A 22,214-nucleotide genomic window follows, 5' to 3' on the forward strand; every position below is an offset into this window, starting at 1 on the left:
AGTCCCCATAAACACTGAAGCTCCTGGATTCATGGAGGATATTTTCATATTGCCCTCACCTAGTGCCACCTTTTGCACCCTGACAAAAGGTAAAATTGAGGGGAGAATCTTCAGAATCTTCACCACTTTGGTCTTCAGAGCCTGTAGATTAACAATTGGTTCAGGTGGGCAGTGCAAATTAAAAACCAGGTATGGTATGGGAGAAGAACAAATCAAAGAGACCACTATCCCAGGGAGGATCTGATTGAAAGAAGACAAAGGGCCATGCTAAGAACTAGAGCTACTAAATTAATGTGAGAATTCAGTCATACCTAAGAAATATGAATATGTCTCCCTGGGAAAAGTATAATGCACAAACAGGGGCCATCAGCCTCAGGGAACCCAGCAATTCCCAGCACTCAAACATCTGCTTTTAGCAAAGCCTGCAAAAGGAGCTGAGTAGTGAATGCTACCTACCTCCTGGCAAGGAGCTAGCCCACCACTGCCTCTCTCTCACTGGTGTGTTAAAAGACAAATCTGTGCTCTTACATATCATAGGTCTATTTTTCCATTGGACATGTCTTTAAAAATAATAGCAGGAATAGTGGGAACAAACACCAACAAAAGGCAGGGAAAAGATTTTCTCCTCATGGCATTAATTCCTTCACTAATAAACCATAACTGCAAATTCAGTTACTCTTAATAGCAAAATTAGGTTCTTACCTGTTACTTTTTGCCATTCACATGACCTTTAGTCATTGGAACTGGAATTGACTTGTGTGGGTGTAGTTTGGTATGAGAATTGAAGGCTCTCATAATTCTCAAACACACCTACATTGATGTAAGAGCTGCTTAGTGTTTCAATGGAAAAAAAGAAAAGATAAGTAAATCTTGATAATGTAAATAGTGTTCAAGCTTTAGAGATCATTTCCTGAATAAGCAGAGTAGGCTGGGTCAGGGGGGCAGGAGGGAAGACTTAGAACAGATTTGCTATCAGGATTTCACAAAGCAGTTGAAAAATATGAGCAGATTGACAAAATCTGTTGTTTAATATAAACTGAGGATGCTGTCATGATGAAAATAGAGAACAACTGATCCATCCTGTTGACATCCAAGCACCTGTGACAGTGCTTGGAGCTGATCATGGAAACAGTCCAATTCTTACTTTCTGTTCCAAAACAATATAAACTGGATTACTACATTATATCCTTTTCCTGAACGTTCTCAAAAGTCTCAGCACCTCTACTTACTCCCAAACCAACAAGATTTTGCATTTCTCATCAGAGAGTAATTTTTTAAAAAATATTTTCTCAGTGAGACTTGTTTGTTGTAAAAGGCTGCACACTCAGACTACTCTGAGGCCTCCCCAGCAGATCTGACTTAGCACAGGAACTCTGAAGCACTTCTCCATCCATATAATCTTCCTATTATGAGGGAGAGTTTAAAACGTGCCTTTAAATCATGCTCAGAACACCTTTTTGTTGTTGCTGTGGGTTTTGGTTGTTTTTTTGTTAAAACTCACAAAGAGATTTTGTTAATCTCACAAAGATAATGCTATGTCAGTAGGATCCACTGATGCCAATTGCAATGAAGTGAACCCTACCAACTTTTCACATGCAAAACTGGGAAAAACTTTTCTTTATACGATTTGGGCTTTTTTGGCAGTGAAATCTAAAGGGGGAAAAAAGGTCAACAATCAATTTAATCTAAATCTCATTTTCTTTCCTTTCCTGTTATCGAAATGAGAAAAATCCTACCCATATACAAACTTTAAACTGAAAATAAAAATAGCACATTTTTACTCTTCCCTTGAGTGTCCATGTATGATAAAAGATTTTGGAGGTGACCTGGATGACCCTCAGAGAAGGTGTTATTCATTCAGCAGGTGGCCAGCACATATTCAGGTCCTTCACCTGTGTAAGGGTTTGACTCCACACTTCCCACCTAAACATCCAAAGTTACATAAGCCACTTTTTTTCTGAAGGGTTCAAACTCCTCATCTGAATTTGAGTCTGTGGACTACTCATTGCTTCATTCAGCCCAAGCTCTGGCTCTGAGCAAGACTCACAGGGAGGGATTAGAGAATCACAGATGATTTCTTAATGAGATTTCAACTCCCTGATGCCATGGCTTGTTTTAATTCCACCAGTTCCCTAACCTTCCAAAGAGTATCCAGAAGAAAACAAGCTAGGACAAGGTAAACAGGACAAACAATAACTTAGACATCTGAATAACTTGGGCATCTACATTTCATTTTCAAAAGCCAGTTGGACTCTGAGTTATGTGAGCAGAATGAAAAAGGAACTTCTCAGACTGAAAAAGGAACTCTACATGCCAGCAGGGAGAAGCACACCACGTGTTTAATGCTACCCTATGTTGATTCCTCTTTCCTTATTTCCTTTACAGTCAATGGAGGGAGGATGACTTTTCCCAAGATCAACCAAGAGCACCAAGAGCATCTTGGTGAGGTGGTCAAAAGACCACTTCTCATCTGTATTTTTGCAAACTACTTCTTTTTCACTTTAAAACCTAAACCTCTTTAAAATGCTCACTAAATCACCCCAACCTTCCTCATTCATTAGCAAAATACCCCCTTTTATTTACGCTTTGCTTATCCTCTTTAATGTTTGAGCATCCCCTTTAAGACTTTTACATCCAGTAACAAATGTGTGAAGTAAAACGCTGAAGCCTCTGTATAGGCTTCAACTGTCCTCAGCTTAAACAAGGAATGCATAATAATGCACACAAGTGGCAAATAAAATTTATCAGCAATGATTAGATATTTCTGGAATGTTGTAATACTTTTCCATATTAGTGTTCATTCTAAGGTGCAGTATATTATCTATAGAGAGCCTACATAATCTCTCTGAGATGAGAAATGTGCTCACAAATCAGTGTGTTGGCTGTACTTCCTGCCACTGACATCGGATTTTGAAAAAGAGATCTTGGTAACAGAGTAAATACACAGTAGTTTTCTCCCAGAGACTCGGGTTCAAGTTCTTAACAACAAGGAAAACCAAATGTGATAGCCTCCATCCCAGTCAGCACAAGCCATTTATCATCACCGACCCATCACAAACTCAGAGCAGCAGCCAGCATTCGTCTGGCAGGGAAAGCTTTAGTCTGGAGTAACTGGAGACTTGCCTGTCAGCAAGAGAATCACAAACCCTGCCTGTTACACCAGCATGGTCTCTTTCTCAGAGCATCAGCGACATTGAATATATTAATAAAAGGATATGGAACTGGTAGAAGTTGAAATTATCCTGGAAAACAGGAAGGGTTAGTGGGGTTTTTTTTCCATTACAGAAAACAATGCATTTTTACTCACAAAGAAAACCTGACATTTCAGACACTGTGGACATAGTCCTTGGAACACAGATCTGGGACAGATCTTCACACACTGTGATCTCCAAGCCTGGTCAGGGAAGATGATGCAGGGATCCAAGGACCACTGTGTGTCTTCAGAAATGGCACCTCCTGGGCAGTGTCACCCCTAAGAGGTTAATGAAGTGGGACTCAGCAGAACCTTTAACACTTTTACAGCACTTGTAGTGGTTGAATGCAGGGCTCCCAACCCTTCAGTCTTCAGAATTCCATTCTCCAACAGAATTGAAAATGCATTTCTCTTTGAAATATTTCCTTCCGCCAAAGCCTAACAAAAGAAACAGTTCCAACAACAAAAAAGTTCGTATGATTTAATTGCTTCACCAACTCGGGAGAGTTGCAAGCTCCATTTCAACCCTGTCACTGGTGCTGCAAAAGCAGATCCCAAAGAGAAACACCTTTATAAGTCAGTAGCAAAATGCTTCCATGAGATTTATTCCCCAGCCTTATCTTAAACGGGTAACGTGTGACTGGGAACACTAAGAAAAGAATTCTAGCTATTGTCCGCAGGCAGGCACTCTTCTGGCGGCTACAAAATAAATTTAGCCTAACCATAAACTCCAGTAACTATCAGGAATATGCATTATCTCTGCTGAAAATGTACTGTTGCTCTGCAAGTCTATTAATGAGCAGACATTTTTCAATTCTAACTGTCCAGGCTTCAGAGAAGTGAAAGGGAGTTTATAGACATAAAAGGTGGGGAATAAACAATCTGACTTCATCTGCTGGGCTTTTTTTTCCAAATGTATATAGCCAAAGAGCTTTAGAAAAGCTGGAAATTACTGTTATCACCTTGTTTGCTTGGATAGCTATCAAACATTTTATATTTTTAGCATCAAAGTAGCTAAAAGGGCATTGTTAGAAAGAATGGTCTCACTCTTTTGGCTCATGAAATAAACTTCAGGGAGGGGGTTTGACTTCAGAGACTGCTTGAGAAAACAGGTTTTTTAATTCCCAATCTAACTGAGCAAATTAAGTGTCTGTTTTATTCCTCAAAACTTGTCAACTTATTTACTTGTAGGATATATTTTCATATTTTGTTTTGATTTTGTTCCTGTGGGCATGATCAGAGGAGGACAGTGACAGTATCTCCTAAGAACATAAATGCCACTCTGTGTCAGACCAAAGCCATAGGCAGCCCCATATCCAGCTGTCACTGGAGGATGCTTGACCAAGGACCACCAAAACCAGGGCATGGAAAAAGTGGTATTTTTTTATTTGGCCCCTGCTTTCCTCCCAGTTTCTGGACATTACCGATGCAGAGACTTCCTGACTCAGATGTTACTCTGGCTTACTGTGCTCAATAGCCCTTTCATGGCATTGTGTTGCTGATAAGGAGGCTGTGATTAATGCTCATTTGGTGCTCTATGAGCCCTCTTCGGCTATGCCCTTCCAGCTCCTTCCTTGAATTCTGGATTGGCATCTGAGGCAATAAAGCAGCATTTTCCAGAGATATTGATCTGTGAAGAGCAGATCAACAGCCTGATTGTTACAAAGTGGTTTGCAGAAACCCATTAAAAGTGATTTATTCTTTTACAGCACTGGCTAGAAATCACACATGCACAAACTTCTTAAGGCACGGAGTGATCTGAGCTGAGACCTCAAAATTAGGGGCAAAACTCAGGCTCTGCACTCTCCACGTGTGGGTTGGGCAGATCCTACAGAATTTTCTTCCCAAATAAATTATTGCACCCACTAGCATTGAAATATAATGACTCTGGCCACTGTGTGCTGGAATCATCTATCCCTTGTACCCACAGCACAGCGGTGCCTCTGGCATAGCCTCGTCTGTAACTGTTTGGGGAACTCCTCTGCCTTGTTTGCCATAAGATTTCCTAAAGTTCTCTCCTGCAATTAGCTGAAAGCAGAAGGGTGATAGTGTCTAACGTCAGATGCACTTCTATGTATCACCCTTCTCTTCCTTCTCACAATCAACTCAGAAAAAAAAAATAATCCAACTTTGGGCAAGTTTCACAAACTTCAAACAAAACACAATACTAGAAGCAGAAGCCTCGATAATCCTTAACAATTATATTGTTAATCTTCATATAATACATACATTAAATAATTAATCTAAGTGGATGAAATTCAGCCCAAATAAAACTCTGATGACTTCTGTGGATCTTTGCCAGGGAGAAATTTAGCCTGCAATTTTTCTCATCTCTCGTTTTGGCAGTCCTGGGAGCATTTTGTAGTTCCCACCCTGTCAGTGGCACACCTTTAGGCAGGAGCAAACTCCATGATGTGCCTGATGCTGCACTGCCCTGCACAGCAGCTGTGCAGCCCCAGTAATTTCCTGGGTACAACCACTGGCACCTGTTTGGCCCTCTGTGTACCCGAGGGAAGAATGAACCTACTCACTGCAAGAGACCTGGAGTGGTTGGATGGATGGTCGAATCCTGCATTTTGGCCACAATAACCCCCTGCAGTGTTACAGGCTGGGGATGGTGTGGCTGGACAGTGCCCAGGCAGAAAGGGACCTGGGGGTGCTGGTCAGCAGCAGGATGGACATGAGCCAGCAGTGTGCCCTGGTGGCCAAGAAGGCCAATGGCCCCTGGCCTGTGTCAGGAATGGTGTGGCCAGCAGGAGCAGGGAGGTCACTCTGCCCCTCTGCTCAGCACTGGTGAGGCCACACCTCGAGTGCTGTGTCCAGTTCTGGCCCCTCAGTTCAGGGAGGACCTTGAGTCACTTGAGCGCGTCCAGAGGAGGCACCGAGGCTGGGGAGGGGCTGGGAACACAAACCCTGTGAGGAACGGCTGAGGGAGCTGGGCTTGTTCAGCCTGGAGAAAAGGAGACTCAGGGGTGACCTCATCACTACCTACAGCTCCCTGAAAGGTGGCTGTGCTCAGCTGGGGTTGGATCTTTCTCCAGGTAGCAACTGAGAGAACCAGACTGGACAGTCTCAAACTGCACCAAGGGAAATACAGGTTGGATATAAGGAAACAGTTTTCTACAGAAAGAGTGATAAAGTACTGCAATGGTCTGCCCAGGGAGGTGGTGGAGTCACCATCCCTGGATGTATTTAAAAAAAGACTGGATGTGGCACTTGGTGCCATGGTCTAGTTGAGGTGTTAGGGCATGGGTTGGACTCGATGATCTTGGAGGTTTCTTCCAACCTGGTCATTCTGTGAATTCTGTGAATACTGGTCAAACAAGAATAAACCTCTTCCAGCTTTCTCAGTTCTACCTTAAAGTTTAGAAACTTCTGCAATTCCTAATTCACATTTCTCTGGGTGGGAAATACAAAGAACTATTTTGCTTTATTTCTTCTATTTCAGCAGCTCCCTCTTTTCAAATGTCACAGAATTAATGTCACTCATATAAGAAATTTTAAAGCAGAACTTAGAACATGCTTTCTTTTAGTGCCCAAACCTGCAGCAAATATAAACCTTTGTCAATGCAACCTAATTTGCTAACATGCAGTGTTAATTTGATTACTCCAGATAAAGGTTTTAGTGGGACCAATTGGCGCTTGCTGCAGTGTGAAACTAGAAGGATAATTTGCTAAGAGAAAAGTGCAAGCTCTCTTTGGCACCCTGAAATGTGTTCAGTTGGTTTTGTGCTTTTGCATTTGAGTGAGTACTCCAGCACAAATTGGGCACAATTAGCAGCACATTTAAAAAAATACAGCTCAGTTCTGGTGCTAATTTGTCCCTGCAATAACACCAATTTCCCCTGTATTTACACTCAGTAAGCGTACAGAGGCTAACACAGAGGAAAGCTTTGGACAATTCCCATTTGTATAGCAGAGAGCAAATAATTCTTTGTGCCCTATGTGAAATGAGTCGAATATCTCAGCCCACTTTCCAGAGAACATGTGTCTACATCACAAAATCTGCCACCACAAGTTGGCACTAATTGGCAGTCTCAGCAAAGTGGCAAAGGAATGAATGGCCCCTGGATACCGAACTAACATTTTCCCCTACAGGTGGTCTTTTCAAGTCGGAATTGAGACGTACATTGTTTAGGCAAGGTGAAGTTTGTACTGCTGGTACATGTTTTGTTGATTCATAGAAGATTTCAGTGTATAGTGAGCGTTTTCATGAGCGTTACATTCATGCTATTAAAAAAAATAAACAAAAACCTTAAATAGTATTAAAAAAAAGGAAAAAAAAAAAACCAAACCAACAAAACAAATTCCAGCTGTCCCTATTTTCTCCCACTTTGTCCTCTCAAAATCGCCAGTATGTTCAAAGGCACGACCAAATCTTTTCATTTCTCGTCAGCGTGTATTGATGAAACAGCTCCCTTAGATCTGATACCAAACCAGGAGATTAGGATGCCAGCTGCTTTTATCAGGGCCCTGACTCTGCAGACTTCATTCACATATAGCCCTGTTTGGGCAATTTTCTAGTCCAAAACTCACTGATATCAGTGGAAAGTCCCAGTATTCCAGTAAGCTATAGAAAAAGTCTTTTGGTGAGAGTAGTATTAAGAAGTTCAATCTGCATGGTTCTGTGTCATAGAAAGAAATACCATACAGGCTTTGATTATGGAGCATAATTATATTTATATGGAAACAAATCAGCTATTAAAGAGGCTCTTCAGAGTACCTTAAAATCACATCCAGATAGCAGAAGCAGAAATAAGTTACGTTTTTCATTTTTCAAATAAGGAAAAGGTCTTCCAAAGTAAACACAAAAGTGTCTGTACGTTGTCATCATCATGTCAAGATAAAATATTTGTTCGGAATATTTGTTCAGAAGATGCGCTTCAACTATCCTTGAGAAGTCGGTGATATTTCCGATATTTTTTTATATAAGCTCAGACTAGATAATCTACTTTCATTATCTACACTACAATTATTTTACACATCTTTAGATATGCTTTCAAAAATCACCCCAATTGTGCTCAGTATGATGAATTGATTTTTTTATCAGCATTTCCTACTTAAGGGAAGAGAGAGACCCTTCTCCCCTTCTTATTCAGCCACTGGCCTCATAACAGGACAGGTAACAAGCACAAATCAGTGGTGGTGAGATTCAGCCAGTGAACTGCTTGTCAGGAGCGGGACTGAAACCCTCTGCCCCATCTCACAGCTGGCACACAGCACATGGACACAGCCTCAGAACTAACAACTCAGTTATGGGTAGGAATAAGACAACTCTTATCTTGCACTGGTAGCAGAGGAAAATTGAGTGTTAGTCGTGTGGGAAGGGATCTTTTCCTGCCACTATTCATAAGTACATAAAGCCCCCTGGGCTCTGCCAGTCCTCCCCCATTCATGCATTCAAAGTGAGAGCGAGTCAGGATTAGCAACCTGTAAAGCACAGCAGATAAAATCCTGCAGTGTGCCGGCTCTGAAGCTTCTGAACTGTGAGGCTCAAGTGCTGCATCTCAGTCTCTGCTTGCAGCTTGTCCTATCAAATTGCTGAATACACCAGTCCTTTTGCTGATATAACCTCCAGGCTAGTTTAAAAAGCTGCCAAAGAGAAGTTATCATAACTTAATGAATAATCATCCGACAAACAAAAGAGTATTTTTATGTTTCTCTCGAGAACAACTTTTCAGATTATCCAGAAAGTTTTTTTAAGCTGCGTGGGCTTTCATAGGATGAAAAAAGGGATTTCTTTATACAGTTCTTGTATTTTGTATACTTACTTGTATACTTATCCTACAGGGGTACCATGTGACTTTATCAAAAATTGTCCCAGAAAAGCTTTGACCTGTAACTCTCATACAGTTTGACTCAAGTTTTTTCTTATCCAAGTTAGGTAGAGAGATTGGAAGAAAACAATATTTGGTTTTCATTTCACTTAATCCTGTAGGTACAGAAATAGAAGAATCCCCTCTGGAAAGGCAACAGTGATCCTGGTGAAACAACACATTTGGCACACTCGCCTTTTGCACCGCACTTTGAAGGAGGACAGAGTTACCTGCTGCAGGTGCTAAATATTTCTGGTTTTATTGCTCTTGGGCCCAAGTCCCAAGGAGCCCTGTTTGGCAATTAATTGGACTGATGAAAGTCTAAACCCTGGTTATCCTCAGGCTGGTACGAAAGGGGCACCAAAAGGAGGAGCCAAAACAAATACCACCCTGGAGAGAGGAGAGCCAAAGAATGGAGTGGGAAATTCAGTGACACGAAGCCAGAGAGGTTCAGCTTTGGGGTTTTGCAGGGCTGCTCCAGCTGCTACAGTGCACTGACTTCTCTGACCTGCCAAATGAACTTCCCTCCTTTTAAACATTTGATTCCAAAGATCTGCACAGGACTGAATGAATGTTATGTTTTGTAATGAGTCAGTCCAGCCCATGTTTTCCCCCTAGGCCCTACCTCTCTTCTAAACAAGCAGGATATTTGACATGGTAACAGGCTCTGATGACTGATGTGAGTGTTGAAATTACAGCTTTGCTTGTTGCTACTGCTCGATTTTGTTTTACACAATTCGGAAAAAAAAAAAAAAATCACTAAGTACTTTTGGACAGCAGGTCAGGCTGGTTAGCAGCATTTCTTTATTTCTTTCCTGTGAGAAGATCTGGCTGAGCAAGAAACTCACAGTAGGGATCAGTTGGCTGATCTGGGCAACCAAGTTGCATTTGCTGCTTTCACTTAATTTGTCCCAAGCTATTTAGAAACTAATTCAACCCAAGGAGTTTTATATTTTACAGCATGCCAGGAAAGTTGTCTACAGTTTGTTGATGTCCAAGGAAATTTCTTATTTAAAATAAAAAATGCAAATAAAACAACACTAAACTGAAATCAAAGCCAGATTTTAAGATGACAGGTGAAATCTGCTCTCATAGCTGTGACTGAATTCCATTGGAAAGAAAGAAAATTGCAGTAAGAGCTGAAAAACAAGCCTGAGGAAGCCTCCCTTATTTCACTTTAAAAATCCTAGGTGTTGGACATGGTGAAGATATATTACCATAAATCAAAGCTAATGCCATGAGCCATATGGTTTAAATTTGTGTACTAAGTGTTAGGCACTAACAGAGCACAACAGTCTGTTGTGTTTCCACAGGAGGGTTCTCAGTTTGAGCAGCTAATTAGCCTAAAATTAATTAGGGCCAATCTGAACATTTTTACACACACACACAAAATAAATAAAATGAAATTTGAAAATTTGAATGGATGCAGAAACAGGTCAAAACCCCTGACTGACTACAGCAGCAATGGCACTGAGAACAGGCAGGAGGAAATTGTACAAGTGAACAGAACAGAAAAGAGCCCACAGTGACAACTGCCACAGGCAGGTTAAAGGAAAGAAAGAAGAAAGAAAACAAATCTTTGGAGAATAGAAACAGTCCATCTCCAAGGTTTACATGGGAAGCTGCTACGCCAAGGATTAGCTTGTCACAAACTTGGTCCAGATGTTTGGGATAAATATTTTACAGGTGCCACACTTCACATGATGCTTTGGTTTAACCTGGTCTGCTGTTCTGCCTGTCTTGCAGAGACTTAGAGACAGTGACAACCATTCCTGTATTCCAAAGGAGATGGCAAAGCTCATGGCCCTGCTAGGAAGCTGGCAGTTCTGCTCCAGTGCAGCACTCCCCTGGGAACTTTGCTGTAAAAATGCTGACACCTACCCCATTAGCCAGCAAACTTTCTGGATGACACAGATACCAAATCCCACCCCCATATCCACTTCCTTCAGGCACAAAAGATTTTTTTTTTTTTTCGGATTGGAGCCTCAGCTCTTAAATAGCACACAAGCCAAAAAAGTCCTGTAAAACCAGAATTATACTTTGGTTCTTTTCTCTCTCAGTGAGCAAGCTTCATACACTCAGACGTGCTAGGCACTTTGGCAGGGCTGAGAGCTGGGGCACTGCAATAATGTTTAATCCCATTACTAATGCTTATTTTAGAATCTGCTTGTCCTTAAAGACATGATAGTGATCTTAATTATTGTCTCCAACATGTATTTGCTTGAAATAATTATTATACTTCATTCCTATAGAGACAATGAGATAAAACTCTAATTTCATTTTATTGGCCCTTCTATCCATCAAGAAATTAGTTTCTTGTGAGAGCTTTGAAGTAGTCCCCTTCACGGATTAAACTCCTTGAAAGTACAAGAACAGAAGGGCGGGGTGTGGGGGAATTGAAATAATTTACATACCAGCAGACATGTAATGGGAATCAACAATGCAACCAGACCTACATGATGGTTGAGAGGAAAACGTTGAGACACGCTATTCAACATGAAGAAAGAAAAAAAAGTAGTCTGGTTAGTTGCAGATTTTAACTGAGGAGGCAGCCAAGGCTGCACTCAGGCAGAGGAAGCAAGCAGCAGAGAGGAGCTTCCCTAATCATATGAAAAAAATTAAATAAATAAAACAACAAAAACTCAAATCCAAAACCCCTCAAAACACCCATTACTGGATAAAAGAACATCAGATACTTAGCTGTCACTTGGTTGCCTCCAGGCAGGCTCCCAGCACCACTGTCAATATTCTACAATGAGTAGGAATAAATAGCACAAGCTCTGTCATAGTAACACATAAGATTTGGTGTTAGATCTACTTGAGATGTTGGCTCCCCAAAATATGAAAAGTCTTGTGCTCAGAATTTTGTTACAAACAAAATTTCAGCCAAGTTTTTTTCAGAAGACAAGGTTGTAAACCTGACTGCTGAGATTGTCCCTGTATTTACTCCCAAACAAATACAAGACAACTTTTATTTCTGGTAAATTTCAAACAAGATAAAAAAGAAAACCTATCCATTAAAGGGAAAACTTTGAGCACAAGAATTATTATTGTATGCAAGGATGGATTCCATACAATCCTGCGAGCTGCCTCCTGGCGTTGAAGGAACAGTTTGGACTGGTCCTGTAATATCTTCTTGAGAGCCAGTGCTTTTCCACAGAAAGCAATGGTATCCTAAATTTTTAGGAGCTTGGTTGCAATGGGTACTCAGCATTCTGGTCTGGATCAAGCAATTACACACGCTCTGAAATTTAAGTTTATGAGTTATTCAATTCATCTAAACTTTAATCATGTCTTTAACTCTTGAGTCTGACTGGAACCAGGAGTGCTGAGGACCCCGCTGTATAGTTAGTATGCTTTCAAAAGGAGATTAGCACACCTTCAAGCAAAAAAATGTAAGCAAGTAAAGAACCTGCCCCAGACCTTAGAATGTTCAGGATAAATGTTTTGCAGAGCTGGGCTGTATGTAGCACATGTGATATACAAAGCAACCCTTCCTAGCCATTGCCCATCGTAGATGTAGCCACAAAACACTGATTTTCTTTTCCATATGCTGCATATTTAAATTTCTTTCAAATATCCACACAAGTAGCTGTCATTTTTTAAGGCACAGAGGTGGAGACACAAGGATCATGCATTACCTCTTCCTCCACACACACTTTCGCTCTTTCTGCCTGCTGGCCTTAATGACACCAAAATAAAGATCTCTCTGTGTGACAGCAAGTGACTGTTCTTTTTAGTGAGCCTTCCCTGTACTGCAGCCCTGATACTGCAAGAAAAGTATATTCACTTCTTCCCAACACAGCCTAGAAAGCCAAAACGGTGGGAAACCTCCTACTTGGTATCATGCCAAGGAAAGTTTTTGAAGAGAAAAATGGTGGTGTACAGACAATGGTACAGACAGTGTTGGTTATAAAAATTCTATATATGATTAGATTATCTCAAGAAATGCAATGCAAATTGTAATCACATGTATGTCACCGGGGCTAAATATAAACGTGTCAGAGGCCTCCCATATGGAGAAAGTCCAGCTGATATTGATAAGATTTTAGGCTTCAGTAGATGATTGAAAGGTTTCAGTCCAGTTAAAAGGTGTGTGCTGACACCCTCATTGCAGATTTTGTAAGGAAAGGTTCATGTCCTTCATGAAAAGAATCTTAATCATGCAGACAGCAGAAGCTGAGGGTCCCATGCCCCACAGGTTTTGCAGCCCTGGGAATGTTGTGCAGCTATTTTCTAAGCTGCCATTTTGCAGATCCTAAAGCTGCACACACAAGAGGAACATACAGCCCTCTGAAACTATCCAGTTCTTAAAAGTGAACCATATGATAATAGAACTTCCTCTTTGCTGATTAATGCTCTTTAAAGCACTCAGCACTGTTTAATCATATGATTTTAAAGTACTGTTTCTGTTGCTATGGGAAGAGCAAAAGGCCAACTTGACTTTCAGCTCTCTGCCATTGATGGCTTTTATAATATCAACGCATCGAAAGACCCCATTATTGCATTTAGGGAAAAAACCCAGCAATGCTGCTCAGGTGACACAGGGGCCACGGTGGCTGCCTGCCAGGGCTCTGCCAGGATCCACCATGGCCTGAGACTTCCTAGAGAAGCAGCTGTGTCATCTTGATAGGAAGTAACAAGTCAGGCAGAATCCCATTCTCTACAATGTGTTTCAGAAGAAGTGCCAAAATTGCTAAATTGATCAAACAATAGACAGAAAGAAGCAGAATTACATCAGGCACATTTCAAATCCCTCTGCAATTGCTGTTGGCAGCAGGCTTGCAGCTACAAGAGACTTTTGCCCTTGCCAACCTTCAGGGGCTCCAAATTTTACCAAAAAAAGGGCGGAACCAGGGGATAAAATTTAGAAGGATCCATGGGACCACACCTAGTCTCTTCTCTGCCTCAAATGTTTGTCCTCACCTCTAATTATGAAGCAAGGGCTGTGAGAGATGTCAGCTACAAAAAGAAGCCTGGCTCCATAGTTCGAGGACACTCTTGCACCCATGCTGTTGGTTGTCCACCAGGAGAACTAAACCTGCCCCAGCAATTCAGCTGGGCACCTTTGCCCAAATTGTTGCTCATATGTGCTGTCCTGGATAGGGATGATGAACCTCTGTCATGGTTTAGGAATAATAGAAGGGAGGAAAAAACAGATAACACAGGACTTTCCTGGTACATGCCACCGCTCTTTTTTTTTTTTTTTTTTTGGTGTGTGTGTAAATATCTCAAGGGACTGAAAATCTTTCTTACTCACAGCCAGACATATAAATAGCAAATGCAAAAGCTGGTCGTCCTCCCCCTTCATTACCAGGAAAATACCTGTTCTTCACACAATGAAGAACATCTGGTGTTGCAGCACTGTCTCTACAGCACTTCAGTCCCAGCCAAGCAAGCACGATAAGAAAAAACTGTTGCAAACTGGTAATTTTGAAACTTAGGAAACCCCCGGCTAAGCCAAGGCATTGTCAATGATTTCCCTCCCAGCCCATCTGGTACAGCCTGGGGAAATCCTACACAGTACCCACAGAAATATTTAAGGAGTAAACAGGAACGTTTGAGCCATGTCCTCCCTCCCCCATCCCACAGGAGCAGAAAAGGGAGTGGAAGTTCAGCGCAGGCTTTTCTTTCCGCGCTGTTATATAACCGTGCCGTGCCTCTGCAGAATTCCTCCCGCTCCCGGCAGGAGCGGAGAGGCTGCAAGGAGGCAGGAGAAGGTATGTGCCTCGCTCAGGGCTGCTCAGAGCCAATGGCAGCGGTGGGAGGAGAGCTTGCAGGTCCCGGCAGAGGCTGCACATTCCTGCCATTCCTCGCACATACCTTTCCAAACGTGAAATGCTGCTGCATCACGGGCTGGCCATCCAGCCCAAAGCACCACCTGCCTCCTGACCACCCCTCCGCCATCCAGCGAGCACACACACACGCTGGAGCTATTCTCAAGGGGATTGCAGATTTCTGGAAATCATGCCCATCACGCCCAGAACATTCACTGACCAGTGGTTTTTCTCTTTGGTCGCCTTCCCTAACCACAGGCCCCATTCAGTTTAAGCACCACTGACTGAGTCTCCTATTCTTTCAGAATTCTGCTGTAGATTCCATTTGCTAATACTAACAGGAAATCCCATGAATCTGCCTCATGCCCTTTCACTGACTTCACAAATCCAATTGATACAGATAGAGCAAATTTCTGAAACTGCAGCTGTCCACACTTACAAAGCTCTGACTGTTAGATAAGAAAGTGCCAGCTGGAACAAGAAGTTTCTCCTACTACTGGATGCCACACTCCCAGCCAAGCGGGCAGCTGTCAGCTTGGGTGGTGGCAGAGCTGCTTAAATGGGAAACCCTTGGATTCAGTCCCTCATGCTCGCCCTAAAGCTATTGAACAGCCCCACAACAGCAAAAGGGAGTAAAGCTCAGTCCCAGAAAAATGCAGTTGCACTTGTTTCCAATCCCCTTTCCACACTATTGCATCCCTCATGCAAAATAGCTGGAGGCAGAGGAAGGTGCAGTATTTGGGACAAAAAGATCTCTTGGCCCCTCTTTGGATCTAAGAAGGGCCGTGGTCTCACTGAAAGAGAAGCTGAAGTTCTTCTCAAGTCTGACCAGTGTTCTGCACTTCACAAAGTTAACACGTGGTCTTGTGATGATTTTCACTGCTGGTTTTAAACCCTGCCTGAGTTTTAATCTGCACACCATTACAGCTCCCAAGATGTTTTAATAAACAGGCACTAAACTGGCTCCACCATCCTGAGCCTGGCTGTGTCTGAGAGGGAAAATGGATCATCTCCCATCAGAGGATAACTGGGTGTGCATTCACCCCTGATATCAAGAGAGCACTGTACCTGGGAAGGGAATTTCAGAGGACTGAAACAGGCTGAAAGTTCACTTTCAGGAGAGGTGGGTCTAATCCTCTGTCCTGCACCATCACTCCATGAGGTGGCTCTGCTGGGTGCCACCAAATCTTTCTGCAGGCTATGGCTCTTGGCCACCTGCCTGATTATCAGGAATTTAGCAATCCCTTCATGGATCCCTGCCCTTGGTCCAGTATGGGAATAAGCATAAGCAGAATAAAAAATATCAACATCATTAATGACACTCAACAGATTCCATAAAAGAATGGAATTGTGCCTTCCTGAAAGACTGCTACCTTAAAACCTCATGGCTCACTGCACATCTTCGGTGAACCCTTAGAAGCGACCAGAAACTTTTTATTTCTGCTCTAAAATAACACAGCTGCCTCCTGGGAAATGCCCATATGCCCATCCATTCTGTTTTGCAATTTCCTTCTTTCTTAATCCATAATCTACTTTTCTGAAGGTATCTCAGAGCCAATCCCTCTCCTCCCTCATCCCCCACATCAACCACCGAGTTGGAATTTTCAAAGGGGTTTGTAAGTCTTACTCTTTGCATACAGACTTTCCTGAGATGTTTAATTTTTTAACCTTCCTCCTAAATAAGGACCTTTCAAAAGCATTTTTTTCTATTTGGCAAATCATATCAATTGAGTACGTTCACAAAAATGAACAGAAATTCTTCTGATAAGTTGAGAAGAACATTAAACCAGAAACCTTTAATAACTTTGAATACACCATGGGAAACTCTAGTATCAGCATGAGGATAACTGCTTTGATCTAATACAGTACACACATAGACAGACAAACAAGTAGATATGCATCATGGTATTTCAGAGATCTTAAGCCATAAGAAGAATGGGGCAGCACATCAATTCTTCAGCCCAGAATTCATAAAATAAATTAAAAATCCATATGTATATACACACACACAAATATATATGTATATATCTCTACACACACATTTTTAAGCAAAGAAAATTTGTTTTTAAAAAGTGAAATGCTGCTCGTGTAGATACTTTGGCACCCGTAATTGCACATTCCTTTTGCTCCATATCCTTACAGTCATCTTTATGGTGATTTCCTAAATGGGAAAAGAGTCTTCAGAAAAGAAAATCTAATAGAGAAAGAAACAAATAACTAAGTAGAAACTAAAGCCCAAGCAGTAAATACAACACTCAGTGCTTTTTTTAATGGAAACTTTCTGTATGGATGCAGGCAAGTTACATGTATGGAAAGCTTACTGTGGCTTTGTGGGCTTCTTAATATAAATATCCTGACATAAAAATTACTATTCTAGAAAGCTTTGTGGAAAGATTGGAAAAAATCTCCTCATACACAGACCTATGTAAACTGTTTAGTAACTAAGGAGAGTTTTTGGATGGAAACCACCTTCCCCACCCCCCATTGCAGACTCCTGTCTCATTTTGTGAAACTGCTTTGCTGTCTTTCAGAAGGGGCAGCTGAGCAATCCGTTTCAGCGCCTCTCTTTCCCATGGAATAAATTCCCCCAGCCCTCCTGCTGCATCTTGACAGAGATGGCAGGCCTTTCTTCCTTGAACTCTTTCAATAATGTTGCAACTGCAACATTAGGAGAAACAATTAGGACTAGAGGGAGTTGCCACTGTATGCCAGATCTGCTTAATAATTTAATTAAATAAACAGAGATATAATTATAATATAAATATTTCCTTTCTTTAATTCCGAGGCATCCTTGGAGAAAGAATCCTGCTGAAATGATACAAAATTATTGAAAGCCTTTTCCATTCCTTCACACTAAAAAATAATTTTGCTGTTTTCCCATGCCTTCCCACTTGTAGTATTTCACTTTTGAAATTTCAGAACCAGCTATCAGACAGAGAAAAATGCATCCTTGGAAATGAATACCCCAGATAGTCAAAAGTGTTTACAATTGAAAAGGAACCATGAAGGAGTAAATTGCTCTGTAATTTATAACTGCAGATTTCCTTCCTCAAATTATTTTCATTCAGCAGTTTTCTCTGAAAACTTTTACAGTTTCAAATGTTTTTTTTTGAAAAAGTGAAGACACACTCAGATCATGTTGTCTTTTGGCACGTATATAGTCACTCGGAGATGATGACCCTACCTCATGGCTTTGCATTGAATGAACTCTGATAGTTTCAGTACATTTATTCATTATTTACATCAGCTCAGGCTTTAATTTATCATCAAAAAGGTTGTTCCCCATGTACTTACGCAGGGAAATTTTCTTTGGCTTCACCACCACTAAATTCTGAATGCAACCTGCTTCACCTAGCTATTTAGAAAGAGCAATAAAAATCTAAGCAGTGGCAGTGACACCATTCTGAAACAGCGCACATGACAACACCCCAGGTCAAGTATTATTTTAAACCCCTCTAAAATAGCAAGAGGAGCAATATAGAAAAATTTCTTGAATTAGGAATAAAACTCCTTCTGCTGGCTAGATCTGACTCCAAATTACAGTGATGTTAACTTTGTCCTTTCTCTCTCAGAACTGCTAAAAGTCAGTGTGTAAATGTGCAAACCCACCTAAAGCTGACCCCAGACCAGCACAAGCTGAATATCTGGAGGATTCTTCATGCACAAGCCTCCAAGAGCACCTGGACCTAGGCAAGACACTGAAAACTTTGCAGGCAACCCAGAAACCCAGCTGCAATAATTATGGCAAAACCAGATTTTCTGGCAGCCGCTTTCTTCATTTCACAGTCTGGACCCACACTACCCATTTGACAGTCTCCATTCCACTCTTTTCCATGTATGTACATGAGTTAACTCCTTTTACCACAAAACATGGGGTCATTTTCTGTCTGGTGCCTCCTGTGACTGCCCCAGGTTTGCCTTGTGACCTCCTACAGCAGCCCCACACGTGCTCTGAACGCTGTGCCAGCGAATGGTTATGCCATTAATAAATCTCTGCAGAATGCAAGGCACAGGTGTGTGCTGTGAGTTTAGGAAGGAGAGCTGAAGATGACCTCATGCTGCACTTTGGAAGGAGGATGTTAAAGAGTTCAGGCAGTCAATGCTGACTGAGAGACATGGACCTGTACAACAGGAACTCTGCCTTCTTGCTTCCTCTGTATTCCCACATGGAGAAACCTCAGCCCCAGATGAAGTTCAGAGGGCCCCACATGGAACAAGCTGCAGGTTTGGGAGTTAATTAGAGATTACACCCACACAAAAGAGGGGTATGGAACAGAAGAAACAAAAGTGGTTTAACTGTGTTAACTCCGCTGTTAATACAGGTCAGTAGTACACTTGACTTCATAGTTGCAAATTGGTGTAAGACCAAAAAGAAAAAAAAAGAGCTAATGAAAATGCACTTCTTCACAAGTCCCTGTTCCCAGTCACCTCCCCTTCATCAGACCTATTCATATTTCTACCTGCTGCTCTTAATTCCTTAAATATAAAAGTTTATATTTGTCTATATAGTTAAACACATATATTCCACTCAATTTCCTCAGGATATGACTCTTCCATGCTGCATAAACTTCCTTCCCTGGCCTTCTCCTGCTCTATCATTCTTTTTGCTACTGTCCAGGGTGCAGCTGTCAGGGGCAGGAAGCCCCAGGCCCTGCTGCTCACACACAGACTGATAAAGGTCAGGAAAAGGGTAGCCAGTACCTGCTGCCTCCCACCCTCCCAAACCCGTCCGAACAAATGAGTCCTCAGATAGCCCCGTGAGCTCTCAAAGGCAGAAACAGACTGGGAAGTTGGTGTAAGAAGGTAAAACCCATCTCAGACAAGGACATGAGGTTATGGTCCTCCCAGAGATGGCTAAAGGCTGAGAAAGAGGCAAAGTGAGCACCCCAGAACATAAAAGCTGCAGTGGGTAACGATAATGATGAGGTTTCTTGTGTAAGGAAGCTTCAAGGGATAAAACAGATATGCCTGTATTTTGCAGTTGCAATGTTATTTCAAATTATTAATTTAAAATGCAATTAAATAATTAAGCCATCTACATTATTTATACAGTCTGTTCAGCACTCCTAATTTCCAAGGACTTGCAGACTGGGATTAGAAACTGGATTTAATTTTTTCTTTCTCAATCAATTCTGCTTTCATTTGGAATAGAGAACCAGAGAATGTATAAAAGTGTCACAGAAGACTTAAAGCAGATGAAATTATGTGAGTTACCACTTCTTCTGTCAAGATGCAATTGAGAAAAAAAATCACGGTTCTTTCTCAAGTCTCTAAAATGTCACTTTTGGAGCTCTCTCATAAGAAGATTAGTAGAAACTGTAACTGAAAGGGAAATTTTGTGAAATTTAGAGAAAAAGGATAGCGTGGCTATGCTGAATGCAGAGAGACTGAACTATGGAGAGCTCCATGAAATCCAAGAGAGTCACCTTAAATCTGAGTGCTCATCAAAATGTATCACATAAATGAACCACCATGGTTTCTGAAAGGGAAAAAATCACCATTCAGTAGGACTGAGCTTGCACTGTGAAAGGTGAACTGGAACTGAAATGAACTTTCCCACGATGAAGAAAATGCTTACATCCTGCCTGGCCAGAGAAAGAAGTCAGCTATGGTATTTGGGTGTAAAACCAAAATTCTTGAGTCAGGGTTTCTCTAATCCAAAGCCTCCATTGGAACCCATTCCTTGCTCACATGGCAAACTGACCTCTGAAATGGTCACCACAGAGAGATTCCTCAACTTCCCATCAATCTCAAGTGCAATCACTGGCAGAGACTTAACACCCTGCAGGATTTGACCCAGCTTCAGAAAATAAAGAACCAAAGTTATAAAACTATTAGCTGGATTTCCTTTTGCAGTTTCAAAACCTTAGGAATATGTCATTGGAGCAGTGGGATAATTATTACAGCACATAACTTTAAAAGTAAAAATGTCCTCTATTCCCCTTTGATGTTTAAAGAAGAATCATTTATTCAAAGGCATGCAAAAATTCATGGAATTTAAAACACCAAGAAAATGTAGTCTAGTCTTGTCAGATACAGAGCACCTTTTGTAAGACATTTCCTAGCTTGCCCAACCACAGTGGAGCCCCCACAGCTTTTTCAGATCTCCTCTACAGTGCAGTTAGGTTATCCTCAAATACAGTAAAATAATTAAACCACACCAACTAAAATGGATGTGACTTCAAAGGCTCTCCTCTAAAGCATTGCTCTCCATCAACTAACTCATTCCAAGCCACGCAGAACCGAAAAGTAACATATCCCAGAAAGTCAGCCATGTCCTGGGCTTCACCAAAAAACCACGGTTGGCAAGGTCTAGGGAGGCAGTACCTCCCTTTTACTCTGCTCTCATGAGACCCCAGCTGGATACAGCTCAGGGGCCTCCAGCATAAGAAGGCATGAACCTGTTGGGGCAAGTCCAGAGAAGGCCTCAAAGATGATCAGAGGGAAGGAGCACCTCTCCAATGAAGACAGGCTGAGAGAGTTGGAGCAGTCCAGCCTGGAGAAAAGAAAATCTCAGAGCCTCTTCCAGTACCTAAAGGACTACAAGAGAATTGGAGAGGGACTTTGTGCAAGGGCATGGAGTGACAGGACAAGGGAGAATGGCTTTTAACTGAGAGAGGTTGGGATTAGGTAACAGACTAAGAAGAAATTTTTTTCTGTGAGGGTGGTGAGGCATTGTGACAGGTAGCCCAGGAGGAGCTGTGGATGCCCCATACATTTCTGGAAGTGTTCAAGGCCAAGCTGGATGAGCTTTGAGCAGCCTGGTCGAGTGGAAGATGCCCCTACCCACAGCAGTGGGGGGAGGGTGGAACTTTAGATCTCTAGGGCCCCTTCCAAACCACACCATTCTACAAAATGTGTATTTTTCCTTTGGACATAAGGTCAGACATACAATTATGAGACTGTTGCCTTGTAATTAGCAAAGCTTTCAGCAAACTAACCTAGTTTTCAAGATTTCACCCACCCACTGAACTGATACCTATTCAGCTGCATCCCAAAGGGACAATGGTCACTTGTGACCACACCAGACTTTTCCCTTCAGCCTTTATGGATACCCATCTCACAAATGCTGCTGCAATTTATAATTTTCAGAATCATTTATAGTTTTTATAATTTTTAGTAAGCGAATGATTGGCATTAATGGAATGAGAACTGTTGAAACAGGACTCTTTCCTAGAACATTCTGCATTCAGCAAATAATACCCAATTTCCATTGGGACAAACATTTTTGCAATATGAGTTTAGTGTTTGCCTCATGATGATGACTTAGTCCCATTAATTACACCTTGGACCCTAATTGGCTGTTAAGTTAATCTATTTCTCACCCTGTGTGTCTAACTTCAGCCTTGCAAGGACGATTGCTGAAAGAACAAGGTCTGAATGAGCTGCCCCAGCCATGTTTAGCAGTGGGGTGTGAAGCTTAGCCCA

Source organism: Catharus ustulatus, chromosome 6 (genome assembly GCF_009819885.2).
Source record: "Catharus ustulatus isolate bCatUst1 chromosome 6, bCatUst1.pri.v2, whole genome shotgun sequence".
Taxonomy (NCBI): domain Eukaryota; kingdom Metazoa; phylum Chordata; class Aves; order Passeriformes; family Turdidae; genus Catharus; species Catharus ustulatus.